The following is a 17,143-nucleotide window of genomic DNA, read 5'->3' as shown; positions in this document are numbered from 1 at the left end:
GAAAAAGACTGATTTTTTTAAGCCAAGGCTTTTAAGTGTTAGGGTTTTTTGGTTTTTTTGTTTTGTTTTTGTTTCTTGCAGTGCCCAAGGCATACAGAAGTTCCCAGGCTAGGCATCAAAAGCACGCCACAGTTGAAACCAGAGTCACAGCAATGACAACCCAGGATTCTTATAACCCACTGAGCCACAAGGAAACTCTAAGGCTTTTAAGCTTTTACAGCACGCTATGCTTATATTTTAAGATATACTTCTTCATTTCCTTTTTTTTTTTTTTTGTCTTTTTGCTATTTTTTTGGGCCACTTCTGTGGCATATGGAGGTTCCCAGGCTAGGGGTCTAATCAGAGCTGTAGCCGCTGGCCTACGCCAGAGCCACAGCAACGCGGGATCCCAGCCGCGTCTGCAACCTACACCACAGCTCAGGGCAACGCCAGGTCGTTAACCCACTGAGCAGGGGCAGGGATCGAACCCGCAACCTCATGGTTCCTAGTCAGATTCGTTAACCGCTGCGCCACGACGGGAACTCCACTTCTTCATTTCTTTTCGCTGAAATAAAGCTGGTAATTATCATCAGTAAAAACCAAGTGATCTCTCAAGAAAAAAAGCACATTTGAAAGGTCAAGATTTGAGGTGACAGGCAACTGTTTTTCTGGTTTTGTTTTGGTCTTTTTAGGGCTGCACCCACAGCATATAGAAGTTCCCAGGCTAGAGGTAAAATTAGAGCTGCAGCTGCTGGCCTACACCACAGCCACAGCAATGCCAGATCCAAGGAGCATCTGTGACCTTCACAGCAGCTTTTGGCAACACAGGATTCTTAAACCCACTGATCACCAGTATCCTCATGGATATTAGTCGGGTTCTTAACCCACTGAGAACTCCCAACAACTGTTACTTTTATACTTAAAACTTACCCTCTCCATTTTCAGAAAAAATGTGAAGAGAGCTAACAAAGACGGCTAAATTTTACTTTTTAAAAAGCCAGGTGAGGAGTTTCTGTCGTGGCGCAGTGGTTAACAAACCCAACCAGAAACCATGAGGTTGTGGGTTCGATCCGTGGCCTCACTCAGTGGGTTAAGGATCCCTCGTTGCTGTGAGCTGTGGTGTAGGTCGCAGACGCGGCTCGGATCCTACGTTGCTGTGGCTGTGGTGTAGGCCGGTGGCTACAACTCCGATTAGACTCCTAGCCTGGGAACCTCCATATGCCAAGGGTGTGGCCCTAGAAAAGACAAAAAAAAAAAAAAAAAAGCCAGGTAAGTAGTTCCCATTAGGGCTCAGCAGTAACAAACCTGACTAGTAACCATGATACTGCAGGTTCAAGCCGTAGCCTTGCTCAGTGGGTCAGGGATCTGGCATTGCCATGAGCTATGGTGTAGGCCGGCAGCTGTAGCTCCGACTGGACCCCTAGCCTGGGAACCTCCATATGCCATGGGTGCACAGTCCTAAAAAGCAAGAAAATAAAATAAAATAAAATAACTTAAGAGTTCCCGCTGTGGCACAGCAGAAACAACCTAACTAGTAACCATGAGGTTGTGAGTTCAATCCCTGGCTCAGCTGGGTTAAGGATCCAGCATTGCCTAGAGCTCTGGTGTAGTTCTGCATTGCTGTGGCTGTGGTGTAGCCTGGCAGCTATAGCTTTGATTCAACCCCTAGCCTAGGAATTTCCATATGCTGAGGGTGTAGCCCTCAAAAAAAATTAAAGTGTCAAAACATCACTGCTTTATTCCATTTTTTAAATTTTCCCCAGGTTTTTTGAGATATAATTAACATATAACATCATGTAAATTTAAAGTAAACAGCTAATCACTTCTTTGAAATGTAATATACACACCCTTTTTATTCCTTTTCTGTTTTTCAGCTGCACCCTCAGCATATGGAGGTTCTCAGGCCAGGGATCAAATCCCAGCTGCAGCTGCAACCTGCACCACAGCTGCAGTAATGCCAGTCCTTAACCCACTGCACCAGGCCAGGATCAAACCTGCACCTCCACAGCAACCCAAAGGCACTGTAGCTGAATCCTTAATCCACTGTACCACAGTGGGAACTCCAAAATGTATACCTTTTAAAGCATATGTCCACAAGCATGAAAATTTGCTTATACCAAATCTACTCAAAGATTACGTTTCACCATTAAAATTAAAACATCACCTTGCTCCAAATACTTAAAAAAAAAAAAATAGACTGTATATACAAACTGAAGTTACGAGTCTTGACCCTAACACTTTCAACAAACAACAGAATTGAGGAGTTCCCACTGTGACAGAACAAGACTGGCAGCATCTTGGGAGCGGTGAGTACAGTTTCCATCCCCGCCCCCAGCAGCTGTTTAGGGATGGATCCAGCATTGGTACAGCTGAGGCACAGACCACAGCTGCGACTTGGATCTGATCCCTGGCTCAGAACTCCGTATGCAGCAGGGAGACCAAAAATGAAGGAAATAAAACAGACAATAGAATTTGCCCATACTAGTATTTTCCCAGAAAGAGACTGTGTTTTGAGGGCCTCACACAATACCTAACCCACCCACAAGGCCTTAAATATGTTGGATAAATGGATAAATGAGTACTGTTCCAAATGTAATAAGGGATTTCTTCGTTTCCAAACCTTAACATATAGACAAAGAACAGTGAACAATAGCTGAAACATTCATTTTATTATTTTTTACAAAAATGTTTTTCCTATAGGTAAAACTAATTTTTTTTTTTTCCTTGGGCCGCTCCAGCGGCATATGGAGGTTCCCAGGGTAGGGGTGGAATCAGAGCTGTAGCCGTCGGCCTGCGCCAGAGCCACAGCAACGCAAGATAAGAGCCGCATCTGCAACCTACACCGCAGCTCATGGCAACGCCGGATCCTTAACCCACTGAGCAAGGGCAGGGATCGAACCCACAACCTCATGGTTCCTAGTCGGATTCGTTAACCACTGCGCCACGACGGGAACTCCAAAAACTAATTTTTTTTAATTATAAAATAAGTAAATTCAAAAATGAGTATCTATGGAAGTTCCTATTGGGGTTCACTCAAGGAACCTGGCTGGTAGCCATGAGGATTCAGGCTGGATCCCTGGCCTCGCTCAGTGGGTTGGGGATCTGGCGTTGCCACAAGCTACGGTGTAGGTCACAGACATGGCTCAGATCTGGTGTTGCTGTGGCTGTGGCATGGGCCAATGGCTATAGCTCTGATTTGACCCCAGGCCTGGGAGCTTCCATGTGTCACAGGTGCGGCCCTGAAAAACAAAAACAAAAACAAACACAAACAAAAAAACAAAACCTGAGTATCTAGGTGGGTAAAGTGATTATGCCATTGTTTCATAACAAACCCTAAGAAAAAGTACTCTGGGAATTTCCTGGTGACCTAGTGGGGGGTTAAGGATCCAGCATTGTCATTACTGTAGCTTAAGTCACTGCTGCGGTGTGTGTGTTCAATCCCTGGCTCAGGAACTTCTGCATGCCATGGGTACCACCAGAAAAGAAAAAAAGAGAGAAAGAGAGAGAGAAAGTAATGACCCAGCAATCCCACTAAGTATAAACACAAAAAAAAACCTGACAACAGGGACTCAAAATACTTGTACACCCATGTTCATGTTGCAATTCTGTAATGCCCAATTAGGTATAAACAATCTAAATGTCCATCAACGGATGAATGGGAAAAAAAAATGCAGTACTCTTCAGCCATAAAAAAGGAATGAAGTTCTGATGCATGCTACCACATAGATGACCCTTGAAAATATTACTCCAGGTGAAATAACCAGGACACAATAGGAGTATTGTATGATTCCACTTACATGAAATATCTAAAGTAGGCAAATAAATAGAGATATAAAGTAAATTAGGGATTACCAAGGACTAAGGGGAGGAAGAAATGGGAAATTATCAATGGGTTTCTATTTGGGGTCATGAGAACGATTTTGCAAATAGTGGTGATGGTTGTACAACATTGTGAATGTAAGTAATCACTGAATTTTAAAGGCTTAACATTCTTAAAATGGCAACAACAAAAAAGGGGAGGGGTGAGAAAGAATAGCAGGAAAACATGAAGCTAATGAATCTCCTTGTACTCCTTTAACCAATTTCCAACTAATTCCAATACTAGGGTCAATTTCTCCGTGCTCTCCTTACACATAAAGCGGGCACTATACATATAATTCAGCAATACCACTCCTGGGCATATACTCATACAAAACTATAATTTGAAAAGATATACCCACCCCTATGTTCACAGCAGCAATATTTAAAATAGCCAAGAAATGAAAATAAGCTAAATGTTCATTCAGAGATGAATGGATAAAGATATGGGACACACACACAGGAATATCACTCAGCCATGAAAAAGCATGAAATAATACCATTTGCAGCAACATGCATGGACCCAGAGACAATAGTACTAAGAAAAAGACAAATACCACATGATATCACTTACATGTGGACTCTAAAGACAGACATGAACATATCTACAAAGCAGAAAGAGACTCACAGACATAGAGAAAAGACTTTTGGTTGCCAAGGGGGAGGGAGTGTGGGAGGGAAGGATTAGGAGTTTGGGATCAGCAGATGCAAACTATCACACATACGATGGATAAACAGCAAGGTCCTACTGTACAGCATAGGGAACTATAGCCAAGATCCTAGGGTAAGCCATAACGGAAAAGAATATGAAAAAGAATATATGTGTATAACTGAGTCACTTTGCTGTACAGCAGAAATTAACCCAACACTGTAAGTTAACTACACATCAATACAATTTAGAAATAAATAAATAAATAAGGTGGGCATTGTACATGCTGTCATCCTCCTTTGTCAAACCATCACCTCAATAAAGTAATCTAACCTAAGTGTTTTAAAGTCTGGGGCCACAGAGTTCCCCAGTGGTCTAGTGGTTGGGATTCGGTGCTGCCACTACTGCAGCCCAGGTTCAATCCCTGGTCTAGGAACCTATACCCCACATCAAGCTGCTGTACACCACTGGTACACCACAGCCAACCTAAGATTCTGAAATAAAGAAATATTTTTAAAAAACAAAATAGGGAGTTCCCGTTGTGGCGCAATGATGAACAAATCTGACTAGGAACCATGAGGTTGCCAATTCGATCCCTGCCCTTGCTCGGTGGATTAAGGATCTGGCGTTGCTGTAAGCTGTGGTATAGGTCGTAGATATGGCTCGGATCCCACGTTGCTGTGGATCTGGCGTAGGCTGGTGGCTACAGCTCCGACTTGACCCCTGCCTGGGAGCCCCCATATGCTGCAGGAGCAGCCCTAGAAAAGGCAAAAAAAAGACAAAAAAAAATTTTTTTTTAAAATAGGAGTTCCCGTCGTGGCGCAGTGGTTAACGAATCCAACTAGGAACCATGAGGTTGCGGGTTCAGTCCCTGCCCTTGCTCAGTGGATTAACGATCCGGCGTTGCCATGAGCTGTGGTGTAGGTTGCAGACGCGGTTTGGATCCTGCTGTGGCTCTGGCGTAGGCCGGTGGCTACAGCTCCGATTGGACCCCTAGCCTGGGAACCTCCATATGCCGCGGGAGTGGCCCAAGAAATAGCAAAATAAATAAATAAATAAATAACAAAATAAAATCTGAGGCCAAGAACACATTTTAATTTTAGTTCCATAGCAATACTTCATTTTCTTTAAGCCAGTTTTGGTCTGAATATCCAATCTACACAAAACTCTATTCACATTTATGTTACAGTCAACACTAAGATCTTTTTCTAAACATAAATTCTTTCTTCTTTTTTTTTTCATAGAGCCATACCTGCAGCATATGAAAGTTCCCAAGACAGAGGTCAAATGAGAGCTGCAGCTGCCAGTCTTACGCCAAGGTAACATGAGATCTGAAATGCATCTGTGACCGAGGCCACACCTTGCAGGAACAGTGATCCCCAACACACTGACCGAGGCCAGGGATTGAACCTGCGTCCTCAGAGACAATGCTGGATCCTTAACCCATTGACTCACAACAGTTACTCCATAACAAATTCTTAAAAACAAACAACATATAAGCAAAGTTTTCTCAGGTTTCATTAATCCAACTGTCAATTTCTAATAAAACACTTATGTGAGACCACAAATAACTAAGCTTTTCCTACCTTCTTTAATTGCCCTATATAAAAAGCAAAGAAACTGCACTTAGCCCTCAACTCATTTATTAGTTTCTATTGCAAATACATCAACATCCCCAGTGGGGAAAGAAGATACCACCTCTAAAACTTATATAATAGCTGAAAGCTGAAGACAGAAAATAGATGGAGTGACTTTATGTGCTGGATAACTATTTTTCAATTATAAGTTCACACTTTACAAGGTAGACATTAATCTCCATCACAGATATTCACAAGCTGTCTACTCACCAGGGCTCATTCTAACCAGATAACCCAAACAGGACCAAACACTTCACTATTCACTGCCTCTGCAATTATACCAGAATACAACCATATACAGTACTTTAAGAAGGAAAAAAAATTATTTCCTTTGCCATACTACAAAGAGAATAATAATCTAATAGTCACAAGAGGAAAAAATCCCAGAAGAACAGGTCCTTGCTCTCACATAATTTATATTCTCCAGTTTGTGGAGATTAACCTTGTAGTTAGGATTCCAAGGACTGGTATTACTCATAAAAATTTTATTTTCTTAGAAAATTCAATTTCTCTAAAGTACTAAACATAGTATTTGATTTTTTAATTCACCCGATCATCACAACAACCCTAAAAGAGAAACAGGTTCTATCATCATCAACCCCATTTTCTTAAATAGGGAAACTGAGGAACAAAGATGTCAAGTGAAATGTCCAAGGTAACACAACCAGGGTGTGGCAGGAGCTAGCATTTGAATCCAGGAGTCTGATTTCAAAACCTTTGTCTATACCTACTAAACCATACTCCCTCTCTCAATTATAAATTCATGTTGCCTCTTACACTTTTTTTTTCTTTTGGCCACAGCATGTGGAAGTTCCTGGGCCAGGGATCAAACCCAAACCACTGCAGTGACAACACTGGTCCCTTAACACCTGCAGCACAAGAGAACACCTCAAGTTACACTTTTTAAATAAACTAATTTTTTAAAAATCCTCTATAGTTTTTAACCAAGTTACAACCAAGAACATGGTCAATCCTCCATCAACTCTGACAATCCATGACTATACGGAACTTTCCCTTACTTTCCCACTAGGCTAAAGTGGGAAAAAGCAGAGTAGTGCCAGAAACAGGCCTGAGATACGAAGACAAGAACTGTGGAAACAAAAAGGGAAAAGGAAAACAAATACAGGAAAACTGCATCGGTCAGTGTTCCAGTAAAGGAAAGACAAGGAAGAAGCAAAATAGTAAAGGAAGAAAGAAGAATGAAAAATGAAGATTATTAAGATGATATCTCTCAGCACTTCTGATTTATCCACATAATTTTTTTCTGGTACACATACATCCTCTAAAATACTAATTCTTAATTTTACTCCCCCAGGCCTCAGCTACACTCTGGTTAACTGAATAATCTTCATATTGCTATGCTACCATTTAAGCTCACAGATTACAAGGAAACTCTACTTTCCAATTATAATGAACAATTAATTGTTTCCTACTTTCTTTCAGTCAGTAACAATGATCCAAATAAATGTAGATAACTTTGGAAGAAATATGGTACCAATGACCTTTGGTAGATTGCTATTAATAAAATCCTTGGCAATTATCTTTCAGATAGATTACCTCTAATGCATTTCAGAAAAGTGAAATAGCATTCTCAGAGTACAACTTCCCAAACAATTCTTCAAAAAAGGCTTTCCTTAGGCATACATAAAAAGTATTTAATCAGCATCTGTTAGAGCCAGTAGTTAAGACAATTTCATGTTAATTACACCACAGCAGTTATGAAGAGGATTCCGGTATTTTAAAAATTCATGTTTTCAAAGAAGAATGAAACAATGATAGAACTGAATTAGGTGCGATGCAATGTAAATAGCTAATCACCAGAAAACAGAAAAAGTGAAGTAGCTTTTAGTAGTTTTTCAGTGTTTGATTTATGGATCCTTTAGACAATAATAACCTGGAGCAGGGTCTTTTACATTTTATGTTTGGGATCGTACCATCGATCCGTGGATCATCAAAAAAAAGACATTATTGTATATTAATCCCAGTCCTCCTACCTAAATGAGATTTACTTTCCCCAGAGAGCACTCTAGTACACTAAAAAATGAAAAATCTTTCTCACCGAGACTTGTGCCCCAAGAAAAAGAACCCAAAAGCCTACATTTTAACAAAACAAATCTTTGTAGTCATATTCTTAAGTCAACCAAATCACTGGTACATGGAACTTGGGGGGTTGGGGGAGATGGGGAGCTCCAGGGGATCTGCCTGCCTCCTCCTGGCCCAAATGCCTGGGTTCCAAGCCCAGGCACTACCAACTGTTCTGAGTCCCAGACTTTAGACTCTGTGGTGCAAATAGGATGCTTCAAGCATCTGTGGAAGGAGACAACTGCCTGTGCCATGAATAACATGAATGAAAGAGAGTGAAAAAAGGCCAAAATTATTTAATTTCTAATTGTATTCGTACTTAAATCCATGGCTCTTTTTTAAACTGGAGACATTAAACTTTTAATTTGGTAACCACAGCTAACAAAAATTCTTAACTCTGGATCAGTTTTCCAAGCAATCCACAGTAAGCAATCCAAATTACTTTTGGTTAAGATCTAGTTTTAAAGTAATGAAAAACAAGCACCTAGAATAAACTTCCCTCACTTAATTTCATACCACAGTGAATAGTTCTCAAAGTCCTTGGAGCAGAAGCAGCTGCAGCAGCACCTGGGAACTGGTTAGAAGAGCAAAGTATTCCACCCCATCCCAGGCCTCCAAAATCAGAAGGTCCGGGGTGGGGTCCAGCAACGCTGTTTTAACAAGCCCTCCAGGGGAGGCTGAAGTTTGCTTGGGTTTTGAGAACCACTGGTTTAAGGGTTAACAGTCAGAATGCCTAAATTCAAACCTTGGAGTAATGGTTTACTTGCTGGGTAACCAAGAGGTCACTAGGCTTATTCCTCACCTACAGAATGGAGTTACAGCGTTATGACTATCAAATAAGAAAAACATACTTTCTTAAAAGCGATGTCAGGCACATAACTCAATCGTTTGCCATCGCTAACATAAGCAAAGCACTCTGGCGATGGCAGACTGGAAGGGGGAGAAGGACAAAGGCGGAAAAGGCTTAATTAATCCCGACCCCTCCAGGAGTGTGTGACTAGATCAGCACGTGCACACAAGCAGAACCAAACACAATCCAAGAGAAAATAAAGAGGCCCGCCCAAGGGAGGCAAACAAGTTGACTGTAAGAAGCAACGAATTGTGACCCAACATTAAGAGAGGCTTTAAAGAAGTGATTGCATATAAGCGAGAAAGACATCCACAGCCTCAAGAGAAGAAAAACTCATTCCATCCTACAGGTGTGCGCTAAGATTCCCAAGAGGCAGGCGAAACTAAAGTGCAAGGCAGTAGAAATGCAGCGGATGGAAAACAGACAAAGCAAAAATATTCAGTAAGAAATAAAATCGGCCAAGCCAAATCCTAGCGCTGGGCGCGGGGGCGGGCAGAGGACCGACACCACCCGGCCTCCCCAGGGCACCGCAAAGCACACTCTCATTTGCAAACTAACTTCCCCTTTCCTGAACACACCGAGACTACTTTTAGGCACAGTGGCCCATCAAGCCATTGTCTGCAGCAAAGTTGAATGCCTGGAGGTGAAAAGTCTGCCCTGAGCCCCGCATTCAGAAGAGTGAGCACTAACTCCAACTGGACCCAACAACGGAACACTTTCAGATTCAAATTAGCCCAAAACTGTAAAGTTAAAAAGAAAAAAAAAAAAAAAACCTCGACTCTTTAAAAGACAAAAACTGAATAAGCACAAGTGGAGGAGCAGGAGGAAGGGGAAAGAGGGCAGTGTTTTGTCTTCCCCTGAACCCCCGTCTGGGTGCTGGCCAAACCCAGATGGCTTATTTTCATGGCCTGCAGGCTGAGGTTTTCCTTCCGGTCATTGTGTTTATTTCCCCCAAAGAGCAGGCCCCGCGGGGCAGGCGCGCCGGCCGGGCCGGGACAAAGCCCACTCCCGGCTCCACCTGGGCGCGGGCAGGGCAGCGGCGGGGAGGGGCGGCAGCGGGGAGCAGCGGCGTTCCACGGCCCGCCCGCCGGCCGCAGTTACCAGGCAGCGCGGCACCGCCCCCACCGCCCGCCGGCCAATCCGGCGCGTCTGCTGCCCAGGCGCACGAGCCCCGGAGACACCAGGCCGAGCGCGACCCCACGGCTCGGGCCTGGCACCGCGCGCGCACCCGCACCGCCTGAGCCGGCCAATCAGGGGCCGGGCATGCGCAGCCCTCAGGCTCGCTCGCGCGCGGGCCTCACGCGTGAGGACCCCCCCCCAAGCCGAGCCGGCGCGCGCACCCCTCCCCCACGCGCCCAGGCGCGCGCGTGCAACTGTCGTCCCCCGCGACCGCGTCTGCTCCTGCCCCACCCCCAACGCCGACGGGTTGGGGGTGGGGGGGGCCAGTGGCCCCAACACCGGCGCCGGCAATGCCCAGACCCCTGTCGGTGCAGGCCCTGGAGGGGGCGAGTCTCAAATAAAGGCTCTGCTCGCGATGGCAACCAGGGCGGGGAACTGGGGATGAGGCGACAGGGACTCACCCGAGTGCAGCCGCCTCCAGGCAGCGCCGGGGTCAGGGGTGCCGAAGGGAAGCGAGCGTGGGCCGCGCGCAAACTGCGACCGCAGCGGAGCAGCCTCGGGCTGAGACGGGCTAGCGAGCGGGCAGGAGGTGAGAGGGCGAGGGGCCCAAGCGTCTCGGTCGAGCTCCTGTCACCGCCGCATGGCCGCCCGGGCAGGGCCTCGCTCAGCTCCTAGATCCGCTCACAGGGGACTGAGGGAGAGGCCGGGGTAACCGCGGCAGACGGGCGGCCACGGTTAGAGAGCGCGTGCGGGGAAGCGGGGGGGCGATCGGTGGCCCCTTTTCTCTGCTCTCCCAGCTCCTCTCTCACCCTCCTCCTCCTCTTTTTTTTTTTTTTTTTTTTTTTTTGTTCCTCGAAGGCGCGCTGCGCGTGCGCACCCGCAGTGCCGCCCAGCGGGAGTTGTAGTCCCTGATTCGTCCCCACCAACGCGACGGCGGGAGCGCTGGACTACGAATCCCAGGAAGCCTCGCGCCGGCAAGCCCGGAGCCGGAGGACGCGGCGAGCGCGGCGCCCGGCCCTCTCGGGCAAGGACTGTCAATGGAGGCGCGGGTGGTGGGAGCGAGAACATGGCTGCACCTGGGGCCTGCGCGGCCGCCCGAGTGGGGGAGGGGAGCTGGGGCGCAGGGGTGAAAATCCAGGCCGCGGGGAGCTTCATCCTGTTTGCTGACGCGCTCCAGCCGGCCTCAGCCACCGTTCAAGGCTCGCACTCACTCTTGCCCCCGAGATTCCCTGCAAATTGAGAGGTCGGAACACTGCAAAGGCCGGGGCTCCCCAGGCCGGCATGCCTCCTCCCAGGCTCAGCCAAGGGACTTCTCCGCCCTGCACCACCCTCCAGGACACAAAGAACTGTTAGTTTTGAAAGCTTGCCTCAAAAGGGGCTATTGCCCCAACTTTGGACGGGCGAGGGAAGAGCACCCTTCTGTTTTTGTTTACCCCACCCTTAGGCTTTGCTCACTTTTTCTTAACATTTAGAAGGGAAGTTAAGGAGGAAAAGCCAAGGAGGGGAGCAGAAAACGTGATTTGCAGCCCGTTGTGTTCTGTCAACCGCTAAGCCGTCCCCTCCCCCCGGTAATTTTTTTGCATCTCAACTTTGATTAGCTCGTGAATTTCGAAAATGGTGAGACGCTAGTGTACGCTCAAGTTAGAAGTTTTTAAAACTCGGGCCCAGAGATTTTAGATGTTTCTTTAAAGCACAAAATCGAGTGATTTTGCGATGTTTTTTTCCCACCGGCGATCTGGGCCACGCCGGCCATCATCCCCCTCCCCCTCCTCCTCGGTAGGTGGCGACCACGGCGCTTTCTCCAGCCTTTGTCGCTCGCGAGAAAACTTTCCGAGCTGCAAGTCTTTTGATGTAGGTCCAAAACCTTTCCTTTGAACTTGGGTTCGCGGATTGGCGTTCCCCGTCTTCTTTCTTCCGTAGACCGCACCCTTTCCTCATCTAGAAGTTCCACGGTGGGTTTCTTTAAAATAGATGGAGAATTTAAAGATCTCTCCGAAGCAATCTGATGACAGAAGACTCGCGTACGTTTTTTCCGATTTCCCCTGCAATCTTCTACGGTCATGTCGTTTCTTCCCTAATTTGATTATGACTCTCCTTTGTCAAGTCTCCACAGCGTTAATTCAGTTTTTCATAAGAGCAGTTTTCTTTTTGCACTCATATTTCATTATCATTTCGGAATATTCGATTAAATTCTGTCTTCCCATTACCAAGCACAACTGACATATTAGGAACAAACGTTAACTCTTGAGAAGCCTACAACTTAGCTGGTGAGATCAGCCATCCTACCAGCTGCAAACATTCAGGTGCTGTGAACATTAGTGAGTATGTTTTATGGAGGAACTGGAGTCTTGACCCGTTTCTTGGGAAGACTGGGGAGGTTGGGATGCACTGGCCGTGAAGGAGAAACAGAATTGCCTTGGAAGGATACTGGAAAGTGAAGGCAAAAGTTCACTTAGGGTTACCCTGGTCGTCATCAAAACCTTAATTTAGGAGATAGTCCCTTCCTTTTTTATGAATTCGGCAGGTCGGTATGAAATTCCGCTGCTGCTTCATGAACAACTGCAGCCTCCAAGTTTGAAGCACTTCCTAAAATGTACCACATCCTAAAGCTGTTCCTAAAACTTTAGCTGGCTTGGAACTGCTTCCAGACAGAAAGCTGGCCCTTTGGGGACAATGAACAGGGCGTGGAGCAGTGAATGGTGTAGGAACACAGCATGTGGAGGCCAAGCTTTTTTCTCCGCATAAGGTTGTTTGACAGGTGTAACCCTCAAATTCTTGTCTTACAATCATAAAATATGCATTTTCCGTTTTCCCTGAGGCCTGGCTCACCACCTTAGTTGTTATTGGTACCCTTGTGGCCATTCATTAGCCAACTTCTCCCTCACCTCATTGGTGCAGATGCTGTGTTGATTGTGAGCCAGAGTTCCAAGCCATTTTGGATACCAACTCAGCACAAGCAGTTATTTTTCCAGCACAGGATCAAACTGCTGTATTTTGGGTTGAGCAACAAATGAAAGAAAAAAAAAAATTACTGATTTGTACTTTGGGACAATTCCATCCTCCTTTGTTTAAATCACACTGGACTTAAATTTGTTCAGAATCACATGCAACACAAGACGAGTACCAAGATTGGGAATTCAGCTCTTGGCTCATGCCCACTTAGAACGTAAGTGCACAAAGGCCAACAGCTGGCAGAATCTTGCATGTTATTCAAGTATTTCTCTCTTTTTAATGTTTAGCCCAGTAACCTAGTGGATGCAGTCCTGCAGATGATGTCTGAATAACATGACACTCCAGCCTACTGCAGCGTCAGTATAGAGTAGTCTCTCCTTATCTCTGAGATACAACCAAGACCCCCAGCAGCTGCCTGAAACCAAAGAGAGCACTCTACCCTCCATATAATATACTATGCATACATACCTATGATAAAATGTAATTTATACATTAGGCAAAGTAAGAGATGAATGACAGAAAATGTATAACTCTTGGAGTTCCCGGGGCTCAGCAGTTAACAAACCCGACCAGTATCCACGAGGACGAGGGTTTGATCCCTGGCCTTGCTCAGTGGGTTAAGGATCCAGCGTAAGCTGTGGTGTAGGTCGCAGACGCAGCTTGGATCTGGTGTTGCTGTGGCTGTGGTGTAGGCCGGCAGCTATTACCCCAATTCAACCCCTAGCCTGAGGACCTCCGTATGCCTCGGATACAGCTTTATAAAGACGAAAGACAATATATATATATATATAACTCTATACTGCAATAAAAGTTATGTGAATATGATCTCTCTCTTTCTCAAAATATCTTATTGTACCGTACTCACCCTTCTGGTGATGACATGAGGTGCCAGGTAGCACCAGAGTTCTATGCCCTGGTACCTCCTTTGCACTTTTAGGCATGTAGTTCCTATTGGACATCTTCCAGAAGAGCCCAGTTTCATCACAACTGACGGCTTGCTTTGGACAGCATCCTTTCTCAGTCAACTTCAACTCTGCTGGAAATGTGGGAGCAGCTTCTTCTTTGGCAGGCGCAGTCTTTCCAGTCATTTTTATATTTTTCATTCCAAACCTATTCCTGAATCTGTGTAACCAGCCCTTACTCGCAGTAAACGGCTTGATGTCACTGGCTTCCGGGCATCCCTTGCTGAAATCTTCATACAGGCTCAGTGCTTTCTGGCGCAACACATTGCTGTCGATGGGAACGCATTTTCTGTTCATATCCTCCACCCACAAATTTAATGCCTCTTCCATCTTAACCATGCACTTATCACGCACTGTGGCGGTAACTTTTGCGGTTTGAGGCGCCACAGCAAAACTTGCACGAATCTCTTTCTCCTTCTTCACAATTTCACGGATAGAGGATTCGTTCTTACCGTAGATCTTAGCAACCTCAGCATAAGATTTTTTTTCTTTTCTTACTAAGTCAAGAACTTTCACTTTTTCAATTAAAGGAAGCACTTTGCGGCTTCTCTTAGGCATCTTGGAACTGCCAGCATCACTACGCCTTTGCTTTGGGGCCATTGTTAAGTAAAATAGGGTTACTTGAGCGCAAGATACCACAGCAGTCGATCTGATAACCCAGACGCCTGCTAAGTGACTATGGGCAGGATACACCGGACAAAGGGATGATTCACGACCCAGGCAGGACGGAGCGGGTGGGTGTGAAATGTAAAACTTATGAATTGTTTATTTCTGGAATTTTCCATTTGCATTCCGCCCTCCTTATCCGCGGGTTCTGCATCTGCATCTGCGGATTCAACAAACCGTGGATGGAAAATATTCCAAAACAAACAAACAAAAAAATGCCAGAAACTTTCAAAAAGCAAACCCTGAATTTGCTGGCAGGGTGCCCAGCAACCATTTACATAGCATTTACATTGTATTTACACCTATTTCCATAGCATTTACATTGTATTAGGTGTTATCACCTAGAGATGATTCAAAGTATGAGGGAGGCTGTGTGTAGGTTGTATGCATATACTGTACCATTTTGCATAAGAGACTTGAGCATCTGCAGATTTTGGCATCTAGGGGATGAAAGGGGAAGGTTCTGGAGCCAATCCCCCCAAAGGACGGCTGTAATATTTTCCAACTGCCAGTAACTGAAACCGTGGAAAGTGAAACCACAGATAAGGGGGGGCTATTGTGGTGTGGGAGACAAAAGCCAACCAGAGGGGCCTCAGCCAGGCCAGAGATGGATCTAAACCAAGCGTGATCTCGTCTGCCAACTTAAATGCATCTTTACACAGTCTCTGAGCACATATAGCCTTGTTGACTGCTTTTTTTTTTTCTTTTTATGGCTGCACCAGCAGTTTGCGGGCTGGGGGTCATATCAGAGCTGCAGCTGTAGCCTACACCAGAGTCACAGCAATGCCAGATCCGAGCTGCATCTGTGACTTATGCTGCAGCTGGTGGCCACTCGGGGTCCTTAACCCACTCGATGAGGCTAAAGATCTAACCCGTATCCTCACAGACACTATGTCAGGTTCTTAACCTGCTGAGCCACAATGGGAACTCCTTAATTGCTTTTAAAAAGCCAATGATATGGCAATGTTTGGATGTCTTCAACAGTCCTGAAGAACAGTGGATTTTTTTTGGGGGGGGCACTCCCATGGCATGCAGAGGTTCCTGGGCCAGGGATCAAACCCATGCCATAGCAGCAACATGGACCATAGCAGTGACAATGAAAGATCCTTAACCTTAGAGCCACCAGGGAACTTCTAGCCTTCGATTTTTACTTTAAAAAAAAATTGGGGGGAGTCCCCATCGTGGCGCAGCGGTTAACAAATCTGACTAGGAACCATGAGGTTGCGGGTTCGGTCCCTGCCCTTGCTCAGTGGGTTAAGGATCTGGCGTTGCCGTGAGCTGTGGTGTAGGTCGCAGACATGGCTCAGATCCCACGTTGCTATGGATCTGGCGTAGGCTGGCAGCTACAGCTCCGATTCGACCCCTAGCCTGGGAACCTCCATATACCGTGGGAACGGCCCAAGAAATGGCAAAAAGACCAAAAAAAAAAAAAAAAAAAAATTGGGGGCCACGCTCACAGCATATGGAAGTTCCTGGGCCAGGGATCAAACCCGTGCCACAGTTGCATCCTGTGCCACAGCTGCTGCATGTCAGATCCCTGGCCCACTGTGCCATGGGGGAACTTTCTAGTCTTTACATCTTTAGCTTCTGCTCAGGTATCTGACCTCTTGGAGATAATTCCAAGGATACTTTTTTTTTTTGACTGCACTAATAGCATGTGCAAGTTCCCAGGCCAGGGATCAAACCCCAGCCACAGCAGCAACCCGAACCAGTGCAATGACAATACCTGATCCTTAACCCACTGTGCCACAAGGGAACTCCCAAAAGGTGCTTTTTATTATTTATTTTTTTATGTTCAGTTGATTTATTTTGCTTTTTTTTTTTAATGCTTATAAAACACTGTTTTTGAACAGTTTTTTTTATTTGGACAATTTGAATATTTCAAATCTTGGATAAATTACCTCTTAGAGAAATCTTCCAAAAGAGGGAAAAAATCCTAAATCCAAGTCATAATTTTTTCATAATAATAATGTAAATGTGATCTAAATATATCTTCTAACTCTTGCTATGCCTTTTGTACAAACATCTGACCTATGCAGTAAATCCATTTATTTTTCTTTTTTTTTTTTCTTTTTTTGTTTTTTTGCCATTTCTTTGGGCCGCTCCCGCGGCATATGGAGGTTCCCAGGTTAGGGGTCGAATCTGAGCTGTAGCCACCAGCCTACGCCAGAGCCACAGCAACACAGGATCCGAGCCATGTCTGTGACCCACACCACAGCTCACGGCAACGCCGGATCGTTAACCCACTGAGCAAGGGCAGGGATCGAACCTGCAACCTCATGGTTCCAAGTCAGATTCATTAACCACTGCGCCACAACGGGAACTCCTTTTTTTTTTTTTCATTTTTGAAAGCTGTATTGAAGTCTGGTTGATTTACAATGTTGTGATA

The 17,143-nt window shown here is 45.5% G+C and overlaps 1 protein-coding gene and 1 long non-coding RNA gene across 8 annotated transcripts in view; one reads left to right on the top strand and one right to left on the bottom strand.

Annotated features, from left to right (window-relative positions):
* GTF2I (general transcription factor IIi) overlaps positions 1 to 17,143 on the bottom strand; it is a 154,499-nt gene that overhangs the window by 94,321 nt on the left and 43,035 nt on the right. For 4 of the 7 annotated variants that reach the window (XM_005661989.3, XM_005661992.3, XM_005661990.3 and 1 more), the window contains exon 1: positions 10,636 to 11,016. The exons of 1 other annotated variant lie outside the window; for it this stretch is intronic. The gene's annotated coding sequence lies outside the window, so the exon portion shown is untranslated. Of the gene's footprint in view, positions 1 to 10,635; positions 11,214 to 17,143 lie in introns of those variants that run through there. 2 more of the 7 variants (XM_005661994.3, XM_005661991.3) reach the window with 2 other exon arrangements.
* LOC102167397 lies at positions 10,226 to 12,175 on the top strand. Its single transcript, XR_302120.3, has 2 exons — positions 10,226 to 10,763; positions 11,033 to 12,175. It is a non-coding gene; the product is annotated as an uncharacterized LOC102167397 (long non-coding RNA).

The sequence above is a fragment of the Sus scrofa genome, chromosome 3 (assembly GCF_000003025.6).
Source record: "Sus scrofa isolate TJ Tabasco breed Duroc chromosome 3, Sscrofa11.1, whole genome shotgun sequence".
In the NCBI taxonomy this organism is placed as follows: Eukaryota; Metazoa; Chordata; class Mammalia; order Artiodactyla; family Suidae; genus Sus; species Sus scrofa.
This window is presented reverse-complemented; position numbering and strand designations above follow the sequence as displayed.